General features: G+C 35.8%; 1 long non-coding RNA gene across 1 annotated transcript; it reads left to right on the plus strand.

The window, feature by feature from the left end:
* Nucleotides 1–4977: 4977 nt before the first annotated feature.
* LOC120517601 lies at nucleotides 4978–8090 on the plus strand. Its single transcript, XR_005631061.1, has 2 exons — nucleotides 4978–5434; nucleotides 7259–8090. It is a non-coding gene; the product is annotated as an uncharacterized LOC120517601 (long non-coding RNA).
* Nucleotides 8091–8414: the final 324 nt, after the last annotated feature.

Raw genomic sequence — 8414 nt, forward strand, 5'->3', positions numbered from 1 at the left:
AAGAGTACGCAACACATGTTTCGCCCTAATTCTGGGCTCATCAGGCATACACACTCACTGCACTCCCTCTCGGGAATCGAACCTCAGGCATCAGCGTCAGAGGCGAAGCCTCTCACGTTGTCCCATGGCGTATGATTCGTTTATTTGACAGTATGTAGATCAGGGTAATTACATAAACAAAACTAGTGAAACCCCGAACAAGCATCAAGCATGCTGATTCAAGAATCGTCAGCTTATTTGAAAGAATAACTCAGGACAGGGGATGTGGGCCGAGGGTGGGGGAGATGTTTTGGAAAATTATTGCTTCTTCTAGAATTGATTGTTGTGGTGTGATTACTACTCTCTACTGACAGACTGTTGTGAGTGGTACTCATTGCCATTCAATACCAGCAGCATCAAAGATGACTTTATGCAAATGAATTTTTAGGCAGACGTTCACTTCAGTGCACACACATGTATAATACACTCATTCTTGCAGAGCTTGCTCTACATTAATACACACATCAACACATGATGCAAGATGCAGCATGAATAATGCACACCAAGCATCGGTAAGCTCTCACATAGAAAGTATAGAAAGAAATGCTGTATCTGATTGTCATATTTACCTACCTGCCCAGTAATGTGGAAAAAAAGTTACGAGGTGAATACTTTCACTTTACATTTATATTTTACATTTTCTTACTTGGCTGACCCCTTTATCCAAGGTGACTTACAACATTTAAGGTACAATTAGTTATATTTCTATTGTTTTTTCCAGTTGGAGCCCCACAGTGTCAGTAATGAGACTTTACCTTAATGTTCTGTTATAGTTCTTAACTTCAAGGTACGTTACACTAAATGGCCAAAAGTTTGAAGACACCTGACCATCACACCAATAGGAGCTTGTTGGACATCCCATTCAACACCATGGGCATTAATATGGAGCTGGCTTCCCTTTATGCCTCTAACAAACTCCACTCTTTTGCCTAGGCTATTCACAAGATTTTGCAGGGTATCTGTGGGAATTTGTGTCCATTCAGCTTAAAGAGCATTTGTGAGGTCAGGTAATGATGTTGGATGTCAGTTCATCCCAAAGGTGTACAGGAGGGTTGATGTCAGGGCTCTGTGTAGGCCGCTCGAGTTCCTCCATGTCTTTATGGACCTGCTTTGTGTACAGAGGCACAGCTATGATGGAACAGGAAAGGACCTTCACCAAACATTTGCCACAAAGCTGCAAATTCACAATTATCTAAAATGTCTTTGTATGATGTTATATATCAGGAAACGATTGGAATTTACATATTTACACATGCACTTTCACTTCAGTCTGTGCAGAACACACCATAGATTAATTCAGCGGTTCTCAAACTGTGGGGCGCTGTACTTGAAGCTGTACAAGGGGGGTGTTGAATAAATGAACAAGACATCAAAATTAATTTTTTACATTTTTATTTCAAATGTAAATTTGCAAGCATATAATCACAACAAATGCATTATGACTAAAATTAAAATAAAACATTTCTAAGGCATAGATCTAATGACTAACTGACAAGCAGCGCAGCTGATGCTGCTTTTATAGTTGCATATTTTCAACCCAGAAATTTTGAGACGTATGGGTTTCTGTCACGAACATTCTGGTAACAGTAGATCAGGTGATAATGCGGCGCGACTGCACCACATTGGCAGCATAGCCAATATTGCCAAATTGAGTTAAATAATTTACTGCGTATTGGGTTATTTTCATGACACAACTAACAGCGGTATAATATTTGTTGGACGAAAATATGTTCGTCTCGCGCAGATTGACTTCATCGGTGTCCTCGTTTACGAGATTTTTAAAAATTGAAAGATATTTAATCGTTTCTTTACATAAAAAAAAATAAATAAGAATAAATTATTTATTCTTTGTTTTTGGGATTAGAATTACTACCAAAAAACACATTTTAACAGTTACTAAAGCACTTTAAAAAAAAAAATTGCTAATATTTCATCGAAGTTAGCCGAACACATGCAAATCTTATGGAAGTAAAAATGGTACGATACCGTGACACCACACGAGTATCATACCTTTGTTAGTTGTATCATGGGTTATTCTCATCTGTCTTATATTATGTAGAGGTTGCAGAATTATTCCAGGTAGAAAAGGGGGGCGGGCGCGAAATACAAAGGTTTGAGAACCACTGGATTAACTAAATTATTCAGCAATTACACACATCTTGTCTAAAATTATTAAATGTTACCCAGGGCAAGGCTTTGGGAACATCACACACTTTTTTGCACCTTGGGCAATTTTTTTTCTTTCCAGCATGATAGCCTTACATCACTGCTAAGGGACATATCTGAAATAATACCAGATGGCTTAAAAATGTGCTATGAAAAATCGGTAGTAATATTCTATACCACACTACTGGCATGAAGACTTATTTATTCAACTGATTCACTAAAACTCATCTCTTCAAACTCAATGGGAAAGCCATGTCTCAAATTGGAAAAAAAATAAAATACTCTTTAGAAGGATCTTTTCAGAATTTTTTCAAAATTAGAAAGAACTCATTAATGTTCTTCTAAAGTTAACCCAAGAGACTTCAGAAATGTTTCCCATTGTTACCTAAGATCATTAAGTACATTTCTTACATTTTTTTAAATACTCTGTAGACACTGGGTGACTCTTCATGTACACTCATAAGTATCACCCTACCGATAAGTGTAGGTAAAAGATAAAGTAAGGTGGGAGTGAGGCTTTTAAGAAAGTTTCTGGAAGGTTAAAATTTAGATTTAACGAGTCAAAAAGATGAAAATACATTATTAATATAGTTGAAGTTATATTTTTATTACCATTTTTATTCCTTTTATACTCTGTGGAAAACACCTTGGGCTACAATATTTATATATGAAAGTTGCTATATAAATGCTGTTATTATTAATGGCATTCCTGCATATTTCAAAGTAATCATGAGTTTCATACCTCTTTGCTTAAATTCTCTCTTCAGAAAAGTTTCCCTCACATGCAGTTTCTCTTTCCACTGCAAAGCCAGCTCATTTGTATTTCCAAAGGAAGGACGGGGTGGGGTTTGGCTGTATACGTGGTACCAGATTATTATGGTGTGGCCCGCTGTAAACTGTACCCTCTGCTGGGGCGTCTTACTCAGGCAGTGTCATGCTTACAGCACCTGCAGCCACAACTGCAGAAGAAGCCGTCTTTGTGCTTCCTTCATGAGCCTGGCTCTCTGCCAAATTCCTTTGCACCCACGGCCTCCATTAAATGCGTCAATCATTTCTTGGCAGTTTGTGTTTTTTTTTTTTTTTTGCCTCTGAGAAGACACCGAATGGCAACTTCATATATCTTAGCCACTTTATTTAAGAGGTGAAAGAAGAAACATTTTGAATATAAACAAGCTCACACCACATAGGGGAAAAGCAGATCTGTGCTTTTCTAATGCAAAGTCTATATCTATGATGTGTGTATGTCTTTCCCTCCACTAATCATGATTCTCAAAAAAAAGAGATATTAATTTCTACAATAAAGACACAACATTTTTAAATATTAATATCGGAGAAGAAATAAATCAATTTTTATCAATATGACAGCCTTTCTGAATTAAATATACCCTAGATGTATGTGCAATGTAGCAGACTTACCCAACTATCCATCCATCCATCCATTATCCAACTCGCTATATATCCTAACTACAGGGTCACGGGGGTCTGCTGGAGTCAATCCTAGCCAACACAGGGCATGAGGCAGGAAACAAACCCCAGGCAGGGTGCCATCCCACCACAGGGTAAACACACACTAGGGACAATTTCGGATCGCCAATGCAGTTACCCAGCTAATCCATTTTAATTGAACCGTGGTTTCTTTAAACTCCATACAAGGTGAATGTATTCTTAGCAATATTATCTTAACCAATACTTTAAATTAAATAGGATAATTAAACATATAAAAAACAATGCATATTCACTGATTCTAAAGTAAATATATATGCAGAGTTGGCAGGAGCTTAGTGTACTAACATATCTTAGTTATTAATGTGCCACAGGGCAGAGAAGGTGCTGAATGATAGATCGTTTTTTACACCAGGCTGAGCTGTTGTACCTCTGAAGGTGGGGTATTAAGAGATTTTGAAACCTTATATTATATAAAACTTTACTGCCAAGAAGACTTTGTTATTTAAATTTAAAACTGTTTTAAGTGACTGTCTGCAAAATTAATTTAAAATAGTAAAACCTATCAGAACAGAGAACATATCCAGAAGGACCATATTTGAAATCTTACAATAAAGAGAACAAACTGCAGCAAAAAACAGACCTTTCAACTTAAATAAATCCCCTATTCTTGATTAAGCACTCAGTTATTCTGAGAACATCAAGACTAGAACCAGTGCCAGAAAGGTCGCTAGTCAGCCACAGGGCGCTTTAATGCACACTGAGCCCTTTCAGCAGCACCAATTAACTTATTGTTCATGTCTTTGGGATTCACCTTCAGAAGCTCCACATTTATGTGAAGACAATACGCAAACTCTAAACACACACTACTTAAATTGGTTATTGAACCCATGTTCCTGAAGATGATATAACCATGACAGTTTTCCATCTCAATTTTGTAACATTTCACTGTTTGCTTTGTTGCTTCATAATCTAGATCACCCTTATGTGAGGTATGATTGATGGAATATGCTTGGTTTTAGGGATAATTAACATAAAACCTACATACTATGAGAAAAGACATTTCCTGAGATGAGTGCTATTTTAGACAAAACTGTGTTTTTCAAAGATGTGTAAGAGACTTACAACCCAATACTATGTGGAGACTTTTGTACAGTAGGGGCAAGAATGCTTTCCACCCTATGATTTTGAAAGTATATGTGAGTTTAGAGTTTACCTAAGATTGTAGCTATATTCACATTCCATTTTAATATTTTTTTTCTTAAAGTCTGTAGACAAGATGCAATCAAAGTTTAAGCTGCATGACATAGAAAACACTGGCCTGGCTGACCAAAATACACAACAGCAATGAAGGAAAGGGGTGGGAGGGGTGGGAGTTAAACAACACACTGACTTGTGTATCACAGTGAAGGGAAACAGTCAGCTGGGCTGGAGAGAAGGAGTAGAGTGGGCAAAGGCATGGGTGGTCCATGGACATCATTGTATAAGTCAGGGCACCCCTGTACAATCAGCACACTGTCACTAGACAGTACAACTGACACTGTTTTAAATGTGAGCCCACTGCCGTCACATGGAATCATCGTCTTCTGCCATGGATGTTCTCTTTGTAGTTATTGAAACTTATATATGCTGCCTGGACTACAGAATTACAAATAGAGTAATTCTCATACTTTATATTCTTTCATCAATTTAATGAATTATTTAATTCTTTTTCAGTGTTAAAGGAAGTTAGAGCCAACTCTGAAAACATCAAGGGACCATAGGTGTGGGAAAGGAGTATAAAAAGGTAATGTAGTATCTCCTATTTACAAGTACACAACCCTAGGCTTGTGATTGGTAATAATATAAAAATAATTTTAAAAGCTATTTAAAAATACTAAGGAGCTATCCTTTTAGATAATTTATTGAAAAAGATGTATATTTAAATTGAAAATTTCAAGCCTCCGCAGGTATAAGAGATCAAAAAGAGAGTTACCTAATCACATACAGCACTATACACTCAGTACTATACATATAATGATACGATCAACAAGGACAAGATGAAGGGTTGAGGTATCTTCATGGTAAAATCCCATTAAATGTCCAAAAGAAAATGGAAAAAAAGCAAACCAACAAGAGTATATGGGAGTGTCATGTTCTGTGATCAAGTGTTTGTTATGTGAAGTAGCTGGAGCTACTGTCTCCTTCAGACACGGGTTTTTTACTGAATGTCAGTTCCCAGTCTTAAATACCGGAGGAGATGGAAGGTACGTGATTTCCGTGTCCAATACGAAGTGGCATCACAGTTGTTATGGTTGGTCCTTTTCTGGTCTAAATTTCAAAAGGGTTAACAATTGCACCACCTACCGCTCTGGTGTTGCTGATCTTACCTTTGTGGAGTCCTTAAGAGACATTAAGTGTGCTTGTCTAACAATATACAGCATATACTGTATACAGCATATATAAACACTCATCAGCCGTAACATTAAAACCAGTGACAGGTGAAGTGAATAACATTGATTTCATTACAATGGCACATGTGAAGGGGTGAAATTTATAGGCAGAAAGTAAACAGTCACTTCTTGAAGGTGATGTGTCGGAAGCAGGAAAAATGGGCAAGCATAAGAATCTCCATGACTTTGACAAGGACCAAATGTGATGTATGGACGACTGTTTCAGAGCATTTCCAAAACAGCAGGTTGTGTGTAGTGTCACCAGTATTCAGTGGTTAGTAACTACCAAAAGTGTTCCAAGGAAGGGCAAATGCTAAGTAACAGATTTTTTTAATAGATTCTTGGTACTGTCTTCTTAAGGTAAGGATACCCTTCATGTTGGCTTGTCTGCCTGCAGCAACTTTGATGGGTGGAGTTTTAAAATTTACCCCAGACACAAATAATGCTGGCGTATATACTGATTCATGCAGAAGCTTTTTACTGTTAGTCAAAAAAAAAATAAATAAATAGTGCGTCATTTCACAATAAAGAAATTGCCTAATGATGTTGGTATTGTTGTGCATGCATGTTAGTCTGGTGACAGCTACTGAGAGATTTGTTGAGCAAACATTTAGAGCACAATGAAGTGATAAGAAGAGAATAGATGTTACAGGCATACATTCAATTTTAATCTGATTAAAGTTTAGTAAGTTTAGTGCAGATGTTTTAACATAGGCAGAGTGGTAACACACAGCTGTCATTCCTGCCTCACAGTGCCAGGGATAACACCGAGTTTGCATGTTTTCAGTGTATTTACCTAAGGAAGATTACTTGTTTTAACACTGAATTTGATAAATGTGCTTGCAAAAATGATCAGTTATCAAAAATGTTTAGTTTCTTATGTGTTGTGATGTAAATTACACCCATCAATTTTTTATGAGTATTCATCTTTCTATGTATGGAAGCATAATGACAGTTAGTCTGGCCAGTACCCTGGCCATTGAACCTTACTCTTATTCGATGTTAATTAATGTTGATTTATTTTGTTTTCTTATTGTGTCTTTTATTTTTCTATTCTTTATTATGTAAAGCACTTTGAGCTACTGTTTGTATGAAAATGTGCTACATAAATAAATGTTGTTGTTGTTGTTAGTGATTGTGTAGTATTTTTTTAGTAACTCTTTTCTACTTGTCTGCAGAACAGAGCCAACAATAAGCATCTGGGTATCAACAATCAATCATGTTAATAACACGCTTGGAGAGAAGCAAAGTACGCTCCTGGGGCTGAAAGGTTGCCACGGTGGAAGACGAGTGATGAGATGAAGCACATAGCAGGATTACTTTTAAAACAGCTGAAACTCACAAAAATGGCTTTTTTCTTTCATTAAACAACATGGATATTGTGTTTTACATTATGCAAGTAATCTCAAGATGCAGATCAATACTCGATAACAAACTAGACTTGAAAAATGTACATATTCAATTAGTTTAAGTTAAAATTTGGACCTCAATACCCTTCACCACCATTTTAAAGTACAAAAGCAGGGTAGGAATTCATTAATATTTATAAAAAAATACACCATGATTCTGAAGAAATAATTCCAACCTGAAAAATATCAAACATATATTTAATGATAGATAGATAGATAGATAGATAGATATTAAATACACAGCATAAAATAAAGGTCACAGTTTGGTTTGAATGGGAAACTGCATCATTACGTGAGTCCACACATATTAATACTCTTAAATATATGTACACAAAAACTGCAAAAAGTACACTATAGCCTAAGCAGTAAACTAAAATTAAATACTCCTAAAACAAATACGTTTGTAAGTTCTACTTATGTGATTGTGTCAAAAATTTAAATATTGCAATATATTAAGACGATTGCGGTAGTTCTATTACTTATAGAATACAGCTACATGTGATCTTGTTTCCTCAACAAACCACCTCCTAATTTAATAAAATCTTAGGTTGTTTTGTATTTCTTACTCTGCCATTTTTTTAAATTAAATTATTGTTTATCTTCTTGTATTTTTTTGTTTGTTTATGATGTCATTGTGTTGCATCTTGTTTTGTGTCTACGAAACCTAAATTAATGATGTGTTACACACCATTGGGTATGATTGGTTACAATAGCTCTTCATCTGAAATTCACATTAGAAATATCAAAGAAAGTTGAGCAGTCTTTATTATGATTTCTGGTTCTGACCCATAACAACGTTTGCTAGATTAATTAACCAATTACTTATCCCAAACTTACCTTACAATTATAATTTATGTTTTGTCTTAAAACTTCTTCCGCCTGAGAATAAAAAAAATTAAACTATCATTCTGTTTTAGTGAAAATA

This window comes from Polypterus senegalus, chromosome 17, assembly GCF_016835505.1.
Source record: "Polypterus senegalus isolate Bchr_013 chromosome 17, ASM1683550v1, whole genome shotgun sequence".
Classification (NCBI taxonomy): Eukaryota; Metazoa; Chordata; class Cladistia; order Polypteriformes; family Polypteridae; genus Polypterus; species Polypterus senegalus.